The sequence below is a fragment of the Megascapheus bottae genome, chromosome X (genome assembly GCF_031878675.1).
Source record: "Megascapheus bottae isolate mThoBot1 chromosome X, mThoBot2.hap1, whole genome shotgun sequence".
NCBI lineage: Eukaryota > Metazoa > Chordata > Mammalia > Rodentia > Geomyidae > Megascapheus > Megascapheus bottae.
This window is the reverse complement of record NC_143547.1, coordinates 3,228,136-3,248,265: the sequence shown is the minus strand read 5'-3', so window position 1 is coordinate 3,248,265 and position 20,130 is coordinate 3,228,136. Positions and strand designations below refer to the sequence as shown.

At 38.9% G+C, this 20,130-nt stretch overlaps 1 long non-coding RNA gene across 1 annotated transcript in view; it reads right to left on the bottom strand.

The window, feature by feature from the left end:
• The window catches only part of LOC150040379 (uncharacterized), a 61,531-nt gene extending 41,430 nt beyond the window's left edge, over positions 1 to 20,101 (bottom strand). The window contains exons 1-2 of the long non-coding RNA XR_016533754.1: positions 20,007 to 20,101; positions 5,107 to 5,143 (exon numbers count right to left, since the gene is read on the bottom strand). This is a non-coding gene — a long non-coding RNA (uncharacterized LOC150040379). The remainder of the gene's footprint in view (positions 1 to 5,106; positions 5,144 to 20,006) is intronic.
• Positions 20,102 to 20,130: the final 29 nt, after the last annotated feature.

Below are 20,130 nucleotides of genomic sequence, written 5' to 3'. Positions count from 1 at the left end.
CTTTAAGTGATATGTTTCTGCTTTTTCACATGTCTCCTAAGTTTTATTGTATATTGGACATTGTGGATAGTGTGTTTTAGGTATTCTGGAGTTTGTTATCGTTTATGAAATTTTACTGACTTTTAATTTAGCAGCTAGTTAAATTTCTGACTCATTTCTAAATTTGTGGAGGCTTCGTTTTTCATATTGTCAGGGTGGTGATCATCCTTAATGCCTATTTTAATGGTCATTTTTTTGGTGTGCTTATTTATTTATTTCATATATTTTATTGTAATTAATAGAAAGGTTACATGATATTTGCCAGATAGAAGGTGCATTAATTCACATACATTGATACCCTTTCACATGTCTTGGTCCCCATTTCCCTCCCCCCCACCCCCACCCCTCATCTCATTTTCCCCTCTTCCCTATCCAATTTCAAATAACCAAATACAAATATATCCGATATATCAGATAACAAAGTGAGATACTGTAACAATATGAGATAACCAAGGGACAGCAAAAGAGATGAGAGATAACAAAGTACCTTAAGGACAACAATCATTCATTAAAGTGTCTTAGTCTTAACATAGTAAACAAATCACAATTACAAAGTACTTACCAAGCCCACTTAACTTTGTAGTATTTAAATTCCAAGCCATATTTCCATTACAGCCATGGGCTTAAATACTTGCATATATACTTAGATTTTCCCCAGTAGAATTTTCTTCTTTTAAGAGTCAAATCCAGGGATGGGAGTTTGGCCTAGTAGTAGAGTGCTTACCTAGCATGCCTAAAGCCCTGGGTTCGACTCCTTGGTATCACATACACAGAAAAAGCTGGAAGTAGTGCTGTGCGCTCAAGTGGCAGAGTGCTAGCCTTGAGCAGAAATGTTCAAGAACAGATCCCAGGCCCTGAGATTGAGCCCCGGGACTGCCAAAAAAAAAAAAAAGAGAAAAGCAATCCATGCCTATTTTTATCACTTCTCTTTGCTTTCAATAATTGCTTGGTTAATATTATGTCAGTCATTTACAATTTATGTTTGTGGGAGGGTTAATTCAATCTAAACTCCTCTGGCCTAAACCAGGTCTCCTCCACATGGCTACGATTTGGTCTGCATAAAAATTTAGCTTGAACTTAGAAAAAATCATATTAAGTGAAGTAAGCCAGACTCAAAGGAACTTAGGCTCAATGGTTTCCCTCATTCGTCATAATCAGTAGAAACCTTGGGCTCTACTAGTAGAGATCTGCAATAGAGCAAAATCTTGATACATAAGGCCATATAATGTGAAGCTAATTGAAAGGACCTCCAGGATATTGAAACAAAAGCCATATAATGAATGATTGCTGTCCTTAATGTACTATGTTGTCTCTCATCTCCTTTGCTGCCCCTTGGTTATCTCATATTGGTATAGTATCTCACTTTGTTATCTGATATATTGAATTTATTTGTATTTGGATATTTGAAATTTGATAGGGAAGGGGGGAAACCAAGACGGGTGGGGGGTGTGGGGGGAAGGGAAATGGGTACCAAGACATGTGAAAGGGTATCAATGTATGTGAATTAATGCACCTTCTATCTGGCAAATATCATGTAACCCTTTTACTAATTACAATAAAAAATACTGAAAAAAAATTTAGCTTGAATATTTTCCTATGTGGTGAAGGTCTTCTTCTATAATATAATTTTTCAGAGCTAATTATAGCTTTTCTTTTTAATTTTATTACTAAATTTACATAACAGTGAGTTTAATTAAGACATTACTTTACCAATCCTAGGGCTTGAACTTAGGGCCTGAATACTATCCTTTGGCTTTATCAAGTCTAGTTCTGTACCACTTGAGCCACAGCACTACTTCTGGATTTTTCTGTGTATGTGGTGGCAAGGTATTGAACCCAAGGTTTTGTGCATACTAGGCAAGCACACTGCCACTAGGCCATGCTCCCGGCCCCTTATTATGACATTTTCAAAAATATGTATCATGCATGTGGCTCATATTCATCCCTATCACAATTTTTGTATCCCTTTATTCAATTGTTCTCCCCTAACATCTCAGGTGAACTTGTTTTTTTGGTTTTTTTTGCCACTCCTGGGCTTGGGCTCAGGGCCTGAGCTCTGTCCTTGGACTTTCTCAAGGCTAGAGGTCTACCACTTGAGTCCCAGCACCACTTCCAGCTTTTTTCTATGTATGTGGTACTGAGGAATCAAACCTGGGTCTTTATGCATGCTCTGCAAGCACTCTACCACTAGGCCAAACTCCCAGCCCAGTTGAACTTTTTTTAATGTCTTTTTAAAATCTAGATCCCAGGCTGGAAGTTTGGCCTAGTCGGGGAGCGCTTGCCTGGCATGCGCGAAGACCCTGGTTCAATAATACTCCATTCTGTGTGATATGCATCATCCATACGTTTTTCCATTCATCTGGCTATTGTAAATAGCACAACTTTTCAAATAACCTACTCATTATGAATCATGAGAAAAATAAAATACAAGCTTTAGTTTTCTTAGTAGATTATGGTGACAGTCTGTAGCACCATAGAGATAATGAGGAAATATTAAGTAAAAATTCAGAACTTCACAAACTATTTCACTCAGAAAAAATAATTTGTGTGGATTTTTATTGTCTTCTAGTTGTACTTTCATTGATTAAACCAAAGTTCAAAAATGATGAATTGGGTTCTAAAAGGAACTTGGCCCAAATAATTCAAAGCTCTACGCACTTTTCAGATCAGTTCTCATTTCTGGTGCTCCTTTTACCTGCTGGTATTTTCCTTGTGGAAGCTCTAGTAAACATATAGAGAAAACCAAAATGATATTAATAGCTGGGTGTTGGTGGCTCCTGCCCATGATTCTTGCAGTTCAGGAGGCTGAGATGTGAGCATTGTAGCTCGAAACCAGCCCAGACAGGAATATCCATGCGTGTCTTATCTCTAATGAACCACCAAAAAGCCATTGAGTGAAGCTGTGGCTCACAGTAGTAGACCACTAGCCTTGAGCACAAAAGTTTAGGGACAGTGTCTAGGCCCTGAGTTCAAACCCCAGGACCAGCCAAAGGAAAAAAATATGACACTAAAGGGAACACATTACCACACATCACAGTTAACAATTACTTTCTCTCTCAAATACTCTCTGTGATTTACAATCCTAGTAAAATAAGAGAGTCCAACAGGGGATGGTAAGTCTGAGGGGAAACATCTTCATATATAATACTGATAAACACCCTATATATTCACAAACAACCTGGCATGCTATTCCTAAAATGCTCTTTGGCGATGCTCCCCAGATACAGTAGAAGAAGATTTCAAACATTAGCTATCAGTTCTGACAAGGTTTATTTTTTAGGCTGTTTTTTTTATTCCAGCCTTTTGTAGGCAATTCCATCTCCTGGAAAAGGAAACATCTATTTTTTTACAGTTTATGCCTGTATTTATTATTCACCATGGAGAGTCAACATCTGAAATGAAAAGACTACAAAATGAGACCTCTCTCTAGTCATCAGGATGGGGACACAGTTTGCCTGAATTATTATTACACTATTGGAGTCTCAGAAGTGGAGCTGCAATTGTCTCTCTTCAGGACACCTGAGCCCCCACATCAAAAAGCTAAGCATACTAGAGAGAATATGAGATTCCCCAGCCTCCATCCATTAAATGCTCAATACCACAATCTGCAAGCATCCAGCTGCAATTCTCCATCACTTGAACAGAAGTGCTGGCTGAAAATACAAGTAATAAATTTGAGAAATTATGCCATGTTACTTACACTAAGCTCTTTTAATAAAAAGGACAAAGACACGTATATCTCAGTCAACATACTTTCAATTACCCATCTATGCTGATGATCAATTAGTAGCTTGAATTAAACACCACTACTGTCACCATCACCGAGAAGTTAGATGAATTAAAGATGATATGGTAAATGTGTTTGGTTGTATTTAGGGATTAATAAAACACTTTTAGTTTAAAAGCTGAAATTTAAGTTATCATGTCATCCACAGGAAAAAAAAATCAGACCCCTGCTTGTTGGCCGCTAGAATAGACTGTAACAATGAATTTTTCAGGAAGTGTAGCCAAAGCCCTTTAATTCTAGGAAATTTCCCATCTTAATCTCAGGAATAATTGATTCTGGCTGCAGCAATAAGAAGAAGACTGGAATAAATACACAAGATGCTGGATAAATACACAAAAAAGTGCAAGCAACTTACTTCATGCAAAGCTAGAATTAATACTCAATAGACATTTTGTGGCATTTGAAAAGCAAGAGGAATAGAACTATTTAGAAACAAATGTCACTGGGCCCGGGAGTTTGGCCTAGTGGTTAAAGTGCTTGCCTAGCATGCATGAAGACCTGGGTTCGATTCCTCGGTACCACATATAGAAAAAAGCCGGAAGTGGTGCTGAGGCTCAAGTGGTAGAGCTCCAGCCTTGAGAAAGTCCAAGGACAGTGCTCATGCCCTGAGCTCAAGCCCAGGACTGGCAAAAAAAAAAAAGAAACAAATGTCACTATCGGAGAGTCAAGAACAGCTGATTGGATAAACAAGACCCACATACTGGATAAAGAAAAAAAGCAACAGAGAAAATTGGTCTCAAGGCTGGGAATGTGGCTTAGTGATAGAGTACTTGCCTAGAATGCATGAAACCCTGGTACCACCTACACAGGAAAAGCCTGAAGTAATTCTGGGGCTCAAGTGGTAGAATGCTAGCCTTCAGTAAAAAAAAAAAAATCTAAAGGACAGTGCCCAGGCCCTGAGTTCAAGCCCCAGTGTTGGCCACAAAAAGGTTGGGCTCATCAATGTAAGGCCATAAACCAATATAAATGATAAGCAAGAGATGAAAACTCTGAGAGATTTTATGGCTAAAGACGAATGACATGCCTAGACAATAGACATGAGACAAAAGAGTTAAAAATAAGTTCTATACTACTACAAAATAATTCATTCCAGTGAACGGTTCCTAAAAGTAATGTTCATACATCATTAAGAGAAGAGACAGAAGAGAACACCCCTATATGTTTTCAGCTTTCTGGGGCATGTCTAGTTCTGCGATGTAAATGATATAGCTATCAAACAGGATCTAGAAGAAGATTTCCTGGCACAGAAAGAATAAGCATGGCATTTAGAGAATGCTTACTGTGAGGCAGGAGATTTGCTTGTAACTTCACTTCATCCTGCAAAAAAAAAAAAAACAGGAAGAGTATTATATTCGTTTTTAAAATATGAACCTAAAGCTTGAGTATCACTTACTCCACTCTTCCTCTGTATAAGAAGTGCGCAAGTATTCTCTTCTTATCTTCACAGCAACCCTCCACAGAGCCACTTGTTCCAGTTTACAAATAATACAAGTAGCAGCAGTGACAATGTGTCTCTTTGAGATCTGTGTAAACTTGGCATGAATCCTCATCTTATGAAAAGTCAATACTAGCTGAAACTTCCTCTGAGGCTGTCTCATGGTTTCTTCTCCCTCTGAGTGCCTGCTTTCACTGAATTAGTTTAACTTTTTAAAGATCTCATCATTTCATATACCCTGATATCCATTCAATTCTACACTGATCATTAGATCCATCTAATAAATTCACACACATGCCTACACACAAACACACACACACACTATTTGTATTTATGCAAATGTTGCCAAAGGTTCAGAAAGAATTTGTTTCCAACACAGTAGCACAAGTAACTTAGAAGTCATAATTAGCTCACTCTGTTCCTGTCACGGTGCTGTCATTACGCGGGGCCTGCAGCCTTTTCTACTGGCTCCTCTTCTCCTTCCTTCCATCAGTTCCTTTCACTAAAGGTCAATAACAAATTCTTTTTCCTTGTTCTCGAAGAAAATGACTTGGCCTTTTCTATGTTTTGTATTTTGTTTTACACCCACTTTTCTGAGACCTATGATTTTCTGACCACATTACCCACTAAGGTATTCTCCCAAACAAGACAATTCTGTTATCAACACAGAAGAAATAACAGGTGAGGGAATCTAAACTTGGAAAAGTCTAGAAACTTGCCTTGTAAGTGACAGATCCATACTACTCAGTACAGAAGCTGCCCACCGCATTTGCTTTCTCACGTTGAATTGAATTATATAAAAGTTACATTTTTTAATTTTTATTGATTTTTTTTGCCAGTCCTGTGGCATGAACTTAGTGCCTGAGCATTGTCCTTGGGCTTTCCGCAAGACTAGCACTCTACCACTTGAGCCACAGAACCACTTTCAACTTTTTCTAAGTATGTGGTACTGAGGAATCAAACCCGGGTCTTGGTGCATGCTAGGCAAGCACTCTACCACTAGGCCAAACTCCTGTCCCTAAATTTACATTTTTATTGCTTCAGTCTCACTGGCCACATTTCTAGGTTGTAAGAGCTCATGTAACCATTATGACAGTACAAGTATACAATAGGTCTGTCATTCCAGAAAATTCTATTCGATAATGTTGTTTCTTCAGACACCCAAGCAATTCCAAGACTCTGCTATCTCTTGCCCATGTGTCACCACTGGAGATTATGATATGTTCATCTCATTCTTTTTATGTTGGACTGCCATCTGCTGTGCCATTTATAAATGAGTAAAACCACACAGCATCATTGCAAGAGATCCGCATCAGAGAGCCTGAACAAAGCAATCAGCTTTCTGTGAGCAGAACTACCTCTTGCTCTGTGCAGGTGTTCAGGATTCAGGTGAAGAAATGGTCAGACTGTGCTCTGCCATGTTTCTCCCCATCCTGGATGCCTTTTGAGATAGGCATCTCATGTTGGAGCACTGGCTAATGGATGACCTTCCAGGAGACGAGTCTTTTAAAAGTGTTTATTACTGATCTTCTCCCTCCTTCCTTTTGATTGACAGAGCACAATTGTCTCTAAGAAGAAGAGCTTTGATTGGCCTTACATTGATATGGATAATAACTCCTATGTGTTCCTCTACCTGTCTTCTCCTAAGCCGTACTTCCTCTTTCGTAACGCTCCCGAGTTCACTGATTTAGTTATCCCAACTGCCTTCATTTTTTCTTCCCCTTTGGATCTTGATCAAGGTCACCCCTTTCAACATTCTCACCCACCCCACTCCAGTCCCTCATTTTATTTAATTTTTATGTTGTGTATTGAATTGTTTGCCATTTAACAAAGCAATTGAAGTATACAATGCATCTTAACCTGTGTCCGCTGGTCAACCACTTCACCCCTCTTCAGCCCACCCCTTCCCTTATTTTTCTCAACTCTATGGTATATACAATGCATTCCCTCCTTCATTCTACTCCCTCCCTAATTTGTTATCTGAATTTCTACTCACCTATCAGAAACAATGGTACTGTACCCTTCGTAAGGAAATGGGAAGACTTGGAAAATTGCATATTAATTGAAGTAAGCCAGACCCAGAGAAACATAGGTTAAATGGTTTCCCTCATTTGTGGTAGCTATAATGTACCTATAAATCTATAAGTAAACACATGGGATGGTATGCAAGCAATTATAAATGAATTAACTGCAGTATAATAGTCTCCATGGAGAGCTCAAGTTGTATAATTCTCCAGAAAGACTAAGTCAAAGTCCAACAAAATAGGTCCCAGGAAATGGGCACTTGCAAGGGACAAGGGGTAAAATGAGAGGGGTAGAAAAATATATCTTTATCAGTGTCACCCCTTTTACTCCCACCTACCCTTTCCTTCATCTTCTTAAATTTATAGAATATAAACTGGATTTTTGACTGCATTCTCCCTATCTTCTCTTCTTCATTCATCTACCCCTTTCCCCTTGACCCCTCCCCACCCCTTTCAAGTAACCACTTTCTATAGCTCATTTGTTTTTCCAGTCCTGGGCCTTGAACTCAGGGCCTGAGCCCTGTCCTTGGACTTTCTCAAGGCTAGAGCTCTACCACTTGAGCCACAGCACCACTTCTGGCCTTTTCTATGTATGTGGTACTGAGGAATCAAACTTCTAGTTTTTTTCTATGTATGTGGTACTGAGGAATTGAACACGGTCTTCGTGCATGCTAGGCAAGCACTCTACCACTAGGCCAAACTTCCGACCTCTTTAGCTTATTTTGTTGAACTTTGACTTTGTCTTTCTATGGAATTGCACTATTTGATTTCTTCATTGAATCTACCATATTTCAGTTAATACAATGATATTGTACCATTTGTAAAGAAATGGGGAGACCTGGGGGGAAAAAACATGTTAAATGAAGTAAGTCAGGCCCCTGAGAAAGGATGCATATTTTCCCTCATATGTGAAAGCTAGTTTTAGTTTATAAACTTATAAACATATTGAGGGGTATTCACTTTAAAAAGTAGCTTTTGCCATAGTAACATTACTTATGTGGCATATATTTGCAAAAGTGATAAAGAAAAACCTAGGGAAATTATTGAGATTACAGAAGATGCACCCTGCAATCTGTCTATTGAATGCACGGGGGAATACTGTTATTCTAATTCAAAATCAACTTTTTGAAGCAATTGCAAGGTCTGCTGAAATTTTCTTCCTTGTATTTGTATGAATTTTTCTCTTGAATACATTGAAACAGAGTAGTGAGTGAGAATGTTGAAAGGAGTGCCATCAAGACTCACTATTCATAAACAGCTTTGTGGAATGGTAATTCCTTTTCACAGCTACTTAAAGATAATAAAAGTATTTGAAAAATTCTTAAATGCGTTAAGCAAAACAAAAATCAAAAGGAAATAGAAAGTATTCTTTTCTCCAAGGGGTTTCTATGGCCAAGCCTCTGTAGCTTCAGATCCTTCTGGAACTTCTTATAGATGGCTTGCTCAGGATCAGCCATCCAAGGCAACTCAGACCTGCTTGAGATCCAAATATCCCAGCCCAGACCCTTTACAGAATATCAATGATCATTTGGAAGTAAAGAGCATTCCTTCTTTCCTTCCATTTACAGTCTTTGTTTTTCATACAACACAAAGCTTTGGCAAATTACACATTTAAATACACAAGTTCAGAAAGATATGCCTGAGTTTAGTTTTCTTCAAGTAAAGGTACGGAGCTTTCATCTCTGTTTAAATCGGGTCAACATGGCTGAGGCTCCTCATGAGACCCCCCCCCCCCTTAATGGACAACTAGATGTGGTGGTGCCTGAAACAGGCAGATTTTGGTCTAGGTCTAAGCTGGGGCAAGAAGCAGGACTCTATCCCAAAAAGTCAGCCCAATGAATGTGCTGTAGGTATGGCTCAGCGATAGAGTACCTGCCTAATAATCATGAGGCCCAGAGTTCAAACCCCAGTACTACCAAAAAAATCACAGCAAATATGTGGAATCAGTTTGTGAAACTAGTATTCACTACTTCAATGGAATCTTTTCAGGTGAGAGCTTTGGCCCTTTTAAACCATTGATAATGAATGTTAATCCATGATCAATTTTCTGTTACATAAAATTTTGCATTCTTCATGGATAGAACATGATTTCAAAGCCAAATATTGGTGGGTTACACATGTAATCCAGGCTGCCCAGGAAACTGGTATCTGAGAAGTACAGTTCAAGCCAGCCCCAGTGTGAGCTGACTATGAATGGGGTTTGGAGGCATGACAAACTTTGTAGAGCTCTAACCAATGAGCAAAATTGTCAGGTAATGAGTTCAAGTCCTGGTCTCAGACATAAAATTAAAAAAATGTATCTAATATTTCCAAATGTCTCCTGATGAGTAAAAGTCTTTCTAGGTGACAAACAGTTCCACTGAGAAGGAGAAATTAGGCTAAAGATTAAATAAATGGCCAACCCATGAGAACTTGTCAATAGTCCATCCTGTATGCTATCCTAAGATAATCTGACTTCATATGGTACCATACCTTTCTTTTATCAATATGGCAGAAAAAATCAACAGTAAAAATATGTCAGAATAAAAGGAGACAATGTGCTTACTCTTTTGGAATGATCTGCTTTCATTTATAGCAAAAGAAATAGAAATGATCCCTAGACTGCTAGAGGAAAGGACTGCTAAATGTTGTTAAAGAAAATTCCCCAAGGTACTTAAGCTCATCTAGGAAGAAGCAGGGATATTCTATAAAACATTGCATGCAAAACTTAGCTATGTATTAGAACCACCTAGTGAGCTTTAAAAATGCTAGTATATTGGTCTCATTCCCAAGGGGTTCTAATTGAATTTGTCAAGGATTCAGTTTTGGCTTAGGGTTTTTTAAAGCTTGCCAAATGCTTCTAATATGAAGCCAAAGCTAAGAAGCACTGTTAAAAAGGATTAAGCTGACAGTTTCTATCTATGGATTTTATCAATTATGTAGATTAAATTGATTGTACATTTAGTTTAACCAAAAACCAAATGTATAACTAATAAGTGGATTATACCCAGTGCCCCCACATTTACTGAGCTATAAATCATGAAACATGTGTATGTCCATCTTATCCAATAGCCAGAAGGGAACGTACTTTCTAATTCCTAACTTTTGAGCCATCTTACTTCCATCATCTTTCCCATAAGAAATGAGAAAACAATCATTAAGGATATAGATTATTTCACAATTTTGTGCATTATTTAAAAAATACCAGGAATAATATGAAGCTAATTGAAAGGACCTCTATGATATTGAAACAAAAGCCATATAATGAATGATTGTCGTCCTTAATGTACTGTGTTATCTCTCATCTCTTTTGCTGTCCCTTGGGTATCTCATATTGTTACAATATCTCACTTTGTTATCTGATATATTGGATATATTTGTATTTGGTTATTTGAAATTGGATAGGGAAGGGAGAAAAACCAAGATTGGGGGGTGGGTAATGGGGACCAAGACATGTGAAAGGGTATCAATGTATGTGAATTAATGCACCTTCTATCTGGCAAATATCATGTAACCCTTTTATTAATTACAATAAAAATATTTTTAAAAAATACCAGGAAATGAGTATTTGAAAAATGTGGAGGGGAAGCCCAGAGGAGGGTAGACCAATGGCCAGAGTAAAAGGGGAGAATTCAGTCATAAAATTTAATGCATAGCCTACACATATAAGAAAAATAGAGGTGAACAGTAGGGATGGAAGAATGATGAAAGGGATGACAACAATCAAGATGCATTGCATTCATAAACATTTTGAGGATGCTATCTCCTTTGTACAACTACTTAAAGATATTTTTAAATTGTAGTAAGTTAATTCTGCAAGTACATAAATACATTTCTGATCTAATGGGTGTGGAGATGCTCTTTTCAAGTTTTCCCCATAATTTGTTGAATTCTATTCTACTTTCAAAAGTATTTTTGTTGGCTCCAAAGTGATTCAGAATGATTGCAAAAAAGAAAAAAAATGAGGGTAAGGAACAGGAATGCATGCTTCTTTTCAACCTCAACAGCATCTAGCAACTATCTTTGTGTGTTCAAGACCTGCCATATAGGAAGTGGAACTGTGGCTCGAGTGTTAGAGTGCTAGTCTAGAACAAAGAAGACCAAGACCAATATCAAGTGTCTGAGTTCAAGTCCCAGGAAGCACCCCCACACACACACCAACACATAAATAAAGACATTTCACTAAATGAAAAGATTATTCAGTTACATAGATTATTCTCTGTATAATTTCTGCTTTTCCTTTTCCATTAATCTGTTCTCAAATGGAGGTAAATTCAGACCCAGATGGAGTCTATAAATTGGAAAATGGAATGGCATAGCCACTGCAAGTGTGAGCTTTTTGTTTTCTGGCTATCGATTGCTTGATTCTGCTTACAGTTTCCATTGATTTAGTGGTATTGACTGCATTTACTACTCCTATGCTCGGTTTCAGGGAGTTCGTATTGTCTATTTTCCCTGCAGCAACATGTATCTTATGTGTAAGTCATGTCCCAAAGAACTCACCCTACACAGGCAACAGCTAAGGGCTAAGAGGTTAGTCAAACCGACCTATGTCTCCCCCACCAGACATTTATCCTGTGGAACATTTGGTTCATAATTCTAATATATTCAGTTTGTGATCTTTTTCCCACAAGGCATGTTAGACACCTCAAATTTTTTAGTAGGTTAAGAAAGGAAGGTTGCCAAAGGCTTTAGCACTTGAGCCACCGCCCCCATTTCTGTCATTTTTGGTGATACATTAGCATCTCATAGACATTCCTGCCCAGGCTGCCTTTGATTCTGCTTCTCAAATCTCAGCCTCTGATTATAGATGTGAGCCATTGTACATGACTTCTAAACAAGTTTTAACCTGCAAAACATACGAACCAAACAATCAAAAATCAGAAAATTTCATCATGCTATGTAGAGTCAAATAACCCTACATATGAACTTCACACAACAGCAAAGGAGATTGACATTCACCCTGATGACCCTGGGATATAAAGAAAAGAAAAAAAATGTACTCAGAAAATTGTTGTAAAAGGCAGGAAATCACAGAATACAATTGAGACAGATTTCCAGTCAAAATAATTTTGTATTTTGTGTGCATATCTTAAGGGGTCAACATCCAAAAGAAAAAAAGGAAAAACATTCTTAGGTAATTTAAATATCCTATTTCTAGAAGTGAAATTAACCAAGAAGAATTTAACTCAGAACCTTACTTGTAGCATTGTAACCCTATTAGTACTGCTAATAATAATGATGACCGCTAGTAAGAATGAACTACTTCGTTAACATACTAATTAGATATTGCTAGATTTCAAACTACGAATGAAAATATATTTGAAACTATCCTTTTCTATAGCAGTAATGATATCATTTATGAACAGGAAGGAGAGAGAGGGAAACTATCTTCATAACTCCTAGACAGAAATATGTTAGAGGCCATTACCATTCTGTTTTTCTTTCTTGCCATTTACCCAGCCACGTATACTCTCAATTTCTACATCCTTATACTTTATTCTGCTTTCATTTTACTTATCATCCATCACTTACTTTCCTTATACCCATGTAATATTCATAATTTTCATTCTGATAGCTGCCTAATAGTCCATGTTCCTGAACTGCTTCAATTTCACTAATTGCTAATGAATAATAACAAACATCTTCCCCTGTATAACCGTACGGTCCCTTCATAGTTTTAAGTTATTATTAAAGTATAAATTTCCTACAATGATAGTTGAAATTTACCTAAAACAAAGTAAGAAATGTATTTGAGTGTGCTCAACTTCCCACAGTTGTTGTGAAAGTCATGTCATAATTATTCATCACACACTCCTCTATACTAGATTTGCAGAAATGTAATGCTCATTTGGCTATAACTCTTGGCTTTCTCCCAGTGTTCTTTTGTGTGGGGGGAGGTCATGGGGCTTGAACTTGGCCTGGGCTCTGTCCCTGAGCTCTTCAGCTCAAGGCTACCACCCTAGCCCTGGGCCTGGGTGTTGCCCCTAAGCTCTTCAGCTCTAGGCTACCCTTGAGCCAAGCCCCACTTCCTGTTTTCTAGAGGTTAATTGGAGATAAGAGTCTTAGGTCCTTTTGTGCCCGGGTTGGCTTTGAACCTTGATCCTCAGATCTCAGCCTCCTGAGTAGCTAGGATTAGTGGTGTGAGCCACTGTGCCTGGCTTCTCCCAGTTTTCTTAATTGCTTAAGACTCTGATGACTTATCCAGGTGCTGGTGGCTGACTCCTATAATCCTACCTACTCCAGAGGCTGAGATCTGAGGACTGCAGTTCAAGGCCAGCCCAGACAGGATAGTCCATGAAACTCTTTTCTCCAGTTAATCACCAGAAAACCAGAAGTGGAGCTGTGACTCAAAAGTGCTATAGTATTAGCTAGCCTTGAGCAAAAGAGCTCAGGGACAGCACTCAGGCCTGAGTTCAAGCCCCAGAACCAACCAAAAAAATGGAAGAAAGAGACAGAGAGAGAGAGACAGACAGTCAGAGGGAGAAGGAGGGAGGGAGGGAGGGAGGGAGGGAGGGAGGGAGGAAGGAAGGAAGGAAGGAAGGAAAGAAGGAAGGAAGGAAGGAAGGAAGGAAGGAAGGAAGGAAGGAAGGAAGGAAGGAAGGAAGGAAGGAAGGAAGCTTAAAGCCTCATTCAATCAAACCATTCCCATAGGGAAATCTAGAGAATCTGAAGAGTACATAATAAATAATTCCCAAGAGCTTCCATTGCTTCCTATACAGCGACATCAATGAAGGAGCACACATCTGAGGATACCCACAGCACTGATACTGCAAATCCACATCAGCCGTCTGGAAAGGGAACCCAGCAGTCATCATTGCTTCTCTATTACTAGATGAAGAACAAGAGGCTTTAAGATGGAGTGACACAGGCAGTAAAGGACAAGAGAAGACTTGGAACAAGGGCTCAACCATTTTACCATGTGAGCTCACTGTGTGCGATACACATGCAAGAACAATGTGACAGTGGCCGGGAATGTGACCTAGCAGTCGAGTGATTGCCTAGCATGCACGAAGCCCTGGCTTCGATTTCTCAGTACCACAAACACAGAAAAAAACCAGACGTGGTGCTGTGCCTTAGGATAGAGCCCTAGCATTGAGAAAGCCCAAGGACAGTGCCCAGGCCCTGAGTTCAAGTCCTAGGACTAGCAACAACAAAAAAAAAGAACAATCTGACAATATGGAGGCACTATTTACCTGATTTTTCTCTCCATCCTTCATGGTAATACTACATAGTACATGTAGATGTGCATTATTTCTGGATTATAACTCATAAAATAGCTTGTGAGAGCTCATACCAGATGGAAAATTATGTTCTAAAAAGTGTTATATGTCATTGGGGTCAGTAAGACATAATAGTATTACTTAGAGATTAATTTAAACCCAACTTAAGATTTAGCGACATAGACAATGTGAAAGAATAGGGTTGGAAATGCAGTACAATACAGTTTTGAACTTGAGATGTAAAGTTAGATTCAGTGACATATGTCACTACAATATATGGCTGGAAAATTAATTGTACTATTCAACTTTACAAGTACCAGATAGTTCTCCTTCACTGTCCATGTACAAGTGAGCCCTCTGGTGGAAGAAAACAAGAGCTATTTTACACATAGGGAGGGGACAGTTTTTTTGTAACCCTATCTATTTTAAGTAATTTTTGTCAATATTTGAATTCTGGGGCCTATTTCAAAAATTGGTTGTTCTAGTCCACATCAACCTTGCCAGCCCCTTTTGAACTGACTACTCAAGAATCATTTAAAGCATTGCTAAAGTAGCTTCCTATTATTTAGTATTATCAGCTACATATCTTTTTGCTCCTCAAAAAATGGAATTTGTTCCATGCACGTGATTCACGCCTGTAATCCTAGCTACTCAGGAGGCTGAGATCTGAGGATCAAGGTTCAAAGCCAGCCCAGGCACAAAAGGACCTGAGACTCTCATCTCCAGTTGACCTCTAGGAAACGCAGGAAGTGGGGCTTGGCTTAGGGGTAGAGCGGTAGCCTTGAACTGAAGAGCTCAGGGACAACACCCAGGCCCAGAGGTAGGGCAGAAGCCTTGATCTGAGGAGCTCAGAGACAGTGCCCAGGCCCAGAGTTCAAGCCCCATGACCCACAAAAACTGGAATTGATGCATTAAAATAACAATACAATAAATATGGATTTATTTCTTTGGAGTTTCCTACATCTCAATATAATTCACAATGATGTTTTGGCTTATAGGCTTTAAGATTGTAAACATTCAAATAACCCCATATATTCAAATAACCACAAATATTAGCCCAGTTCATTTAACCAATATTTTTATGCCCGTGTGGTATGCTAGCTTTTGATGATGCAACCAACTAAGTTATGAACACAATTCTTTGGGATTTTAGCATTAAGTGGAAAACAGTAAGTAAATTAACAAGTATAGAATATCAGATCTTACAGAAAATGGGAATGCCTTTGATTCCCCCTTCAATGAGAGACTTGTTATTCCAATAGCAAATGGCCATTTCATTCAACAGCACATCCTTTACCAGAGGCCTGCATCCATGTTGGCTGGTCATAACGTGAGGATAAAGGCTCTGTCATCTTGACCGTACTTTCCACAATTCAGAGGGGTCATTCTGGCTCCCAGATCCCCACGGCTTTTCCAAGGCTGCTGCTAGGCTCACATAGCATCTCAAGCCTTCTCTCTACCCCAGTGGTTTTCAACTGGGGAAAGTTTTGAACCAAAACCCAAGTATTTCCTGGTATATGGAGGTGATAAGCTACTAGCATCTAGATGATAAAGGCCAAGGTTGCTAACTAAACATTCTACAATGCATAGGATAGCAATACTCATACAAAGTATTCACCTATCCAAGTATGTCAATATACCATAGCTGAGAAGCTAACCAATCTATCCCCTTCTTTGCCTTTCACAGGTGTTGATATCAGGTCATTCTTTGCTAAATGTACTGCAATCTAAACTCCATCCTACACCTGGCTATGATACAATAATATCTTCAATAAGAACTATGGAATACATTTTGTTTAATACATATGTAGGACAAAAAGAGCTTGGTGTGTAGGTGCATAAATGTGCTGAAATCAAAGAAAACGAAGAAGACATACTCTAAAAATAGTAATTATTGGATGGAAGTGTGGCCTAGTGCTAGAGTGCTTGCACAAAGCTCTGGGTTTCGGGGGTGTGGGGAGGGAATTGGGGACCAAGACATGAGAAAGGGTATCAATGTATGTGAAGTAATGCACCTTCTATTTGGTGAATATAATGTAACCCTTCTATTAATTACAATTTTAAAAACATATGAAAAAAAGCTCTGGGTTCAATTTCTCCGTACCACATACACATAAAAAGCTAGGAGTGGTTGGTGTTGTGGCTCAAGTGATGGAGCGCTAACCTTAAGAAAGCTCAAGGATAGTGCCCCTGAGTTCAAGTCCCAGGATTAGCAAAAAGTAACAATTATTTTAGCCGGACTGAGCCCATACACTGTATATATCCTACAAGGACATTTGGCATATGACAGAATAGATACATATCATTTATCATTTATCACTGTGGGGGATACTTTTGAATGGCATGAAAATGACGTTGCAAATATTCAAGTGGCCCTTGGAGGAAAAAAAGTTCCCCACTCCTGAGATGATGCTGAGAGTGCTTCTTAGTGTTTCCTTTGCCTGATAGCTGGAGGCACTAATTGCAGACAAAGAGCACAGGGTCAATCGTAACTAATATTGCATGGAAAATGTCAGCGGTGATGTTAGGAAAACGATTGTAAGGAAAGAAATGTAGCAGCGAGACCAGAAGAAACATGGTGAAGAAATAAACGTAGCCAAGTTTTTACAGACCAACCAGTGTTAACAATGACAGAGAATTATCTGGTGTGAACATCAATAATGTCAAGAGTGAGAAATCATACATTAAAGTCTTTATCACCTGAAAGGACCTTTCAAAGTATTTCTATAATCTATATAAGGGTTATTTACAGTTTGAACTTTAACCATGCGACACCGGGAGGTATAATAATGAACTCTCCTCTAGCATGGAATAAAATACAACTCACAAGAATAAGGCTTACACTCCTGAATGTAAACTAGGAGGCACTACACCACAAGAAATAATTCAAACTCCTGCAGTGTAAAATGAAAGGAAATGTCAGAAAAGAAAGTAAGGAAAGATCGCATTCATAAATATCTATAAAGGCATTACAACAAAAGAAATCATTCAGTCTCATCTAATATGAAATGAAATGCCAGACAAGATGTAAAAGAATCACGTTAATAAATGTCCACATGGTGGCACTACACTTCAATAACTTTTCTCTAGGATTAAATGAAAAAAAAAATGCAAGACAACCAGGTGAACAGGGGTTCTAACAACTGTCTGCCAAGTGGCTTACAAGTAATAATCCAACTTCTATTATCATGGAAGGACACACAGGATTTTAAGAAACTACCAGGTGGCTTACAACAAAATTAATAATCTATACCCCTATCTGGAATATCAGACAGGTGAGTGAGGATCACATTCTTTTCTTGGTATTGGTATTATTAAGGTTTTATAAAGAGGAGTTACTATTCCATGAGTCAGGGAACAAGTACATTTCTTTTTGGACAATACCATTCCTTTGCTTTCCTCTAGTTTCCTTCTCCTCTCCCTACCCACAAATAATATAATTTTCAACACTGTGTACTGAGTATCATAGCAACATTTGTTCACCCTTCCTACCTCCATTTCTGTGCCCTCGGTGTACTCCTTCAAATGACAGATTAAAAAAAAACAAATAAGACAAAAAGAGCAAAGAACAAACAAAACACAAAACAACAGCAGCTCCACCAACAGGAGCAACAAAAACCATGTTTTCATTTCTTAAAATTCATTTTGATAACTCCTTCTTAAATGTTCACAGTATTGCCCCTTTGGGATCTTCTAGTAAAAGTATTCTCCTTCAATCTTACTGTTCCTGTGTGAATGCCTGGAGTCTTGTATTAGTTTTTTTCTCCTTGTTTGTTTTAGATTTCTGTCCCACATATGAGAGAAAACATACACTGTTAACAACTGCACACCAGTAGATACTACACCACAAAGAATGATTCTGTCACATCTAGAGTCTAGAAAAATGCCAGACAAGTGGGTGAAAAGGGAATTCATTTAAAATTGTTCACTGGGAAGCCTGGCACAAGTGGCTCACATCTGTAATCCTAGCTATCCAGGAGACAGATATGAGGATCACAGTCCAAAATCAACCTGGGTAGAAAAGTCCCCATGTACTTCTCGTCTCCAATTAACTACTCAAAACTGTAAGTGGAGCTATGTCTGAAAGTGCTAGAGAAGTAGCCTTGAGTAAAAGAACCCCGGGACAGCACCCAGGCCCTAAATTCAAGCCCCACAACAGACCAAAAAAGTCCACCAGGAGGTGGACTAAATCAAGCACTAGTTCAACCTACTCCAGTGTGAAACGAAGTGGCAAATAAGTGGACATGAAAGGATCTCATTCATGGATGTCCACCTGCTGGTGCGGTGTTACAAATAATTTCCTCTGTTGTCATAGAAAGCAAATGGCACACGGGGGAGGAACTATCATATTCAAAAACTGTTCACCAGAGCCGGGTGCCAGAGGCTCAGGCCTTTAATCTCAACTATTGAGGAGGTTGAGATGTGAGGATCACAGTTCCAAGCCAGTCCAAGTAGGAAAGTCCATGGGACTCTTGGGTACAATAAACAAACTTAGAAAAGGCTGGAAGTAAAACTGTGGCTCAAGTAGTGGACTGCTAGCCTTGAGCAAAAAGAAGGTCAGGGGGCAGTGCCCAAGCCTTAAGTTCAAGCCTCCAGTCCTGCAAAGAAAAAAAAAATCCGCCAGGTAGTGATTCAACACAAGAAATAGTACAACCTGCTCTGGGGGATATATGATGCCAAGAGGTGGCGCTACAACACAAGGGAATAATACAGCCTGCAGTATTAAATGAATAGCAAAAGATTAAGAAAGATGGAGTTCATAAATGTACAGCATAAGAATCCAGTCTTCTGTATCCATTTCATAATCTAGCTCTTCATCAACTGAAGTAACTCATGTTTTTTTGTGGGTTTTTTTTTATTTTGTTTTGTTTTTTTGCCAGTCCTGGACTTGAGCTCATGGCCTGAGCACTGTCCTTGGACTTTCTCAAGGCTAGAGCTCTACCACTTGAGCCTGAGCACCACTTCTGGCTTTTTTCTATGTATGTGGTACCAAGGAATCGAATCCGGGTCTTCGTGCATGCTAGGCAAACACTTTAACCACCAGGCCAAACTCCCGGCCTATAACTCATGTTTTTCAAATAGGATTTTGACCTTTTAAGTGCTCATTGTTCCCCACTACCAATATATTTATTCAAGTGAGTTAAATTAAATAATGAGTAAAATTCAACTGGGATGATTAAAGGAATAGAGCCATCTTAATCAGATGCAGAATTCCCCTTGCCTGTAGTGAGTAGAGTTTTGGAGGATCCACTAAGTCACTTGCGTGTTGGCACCAGGGCTTAAGGACCAAGGCGTTGGTCCTTAACATTTTCACTCAAAGGTATCAAGATCTCCTTGAGTTACACCTTCATTTCTGGCATTTTTGATGGTTAATTGGAGATAAGGATGTGGCGGACTTTCCTGCCTGGGCTGGCTTGGAACCATGATCCTTGAGTCTCAGTATCCAGAGTAGCAAGGATTACTAATGGGAGGAGACACAAGGGCCGGACTCTCCGCTTTTAGGTAATCCAGTGACCCACCTGTAAAATAAATTCCAAGCATCCTTAATCCTTGGGATGAATGATAACGGTATTCAAAACATTCGTGTGATGATAAGAACAGAAATGTTATTGGCAACTAGTTTCTCCTTTGGTGTTTACTTGG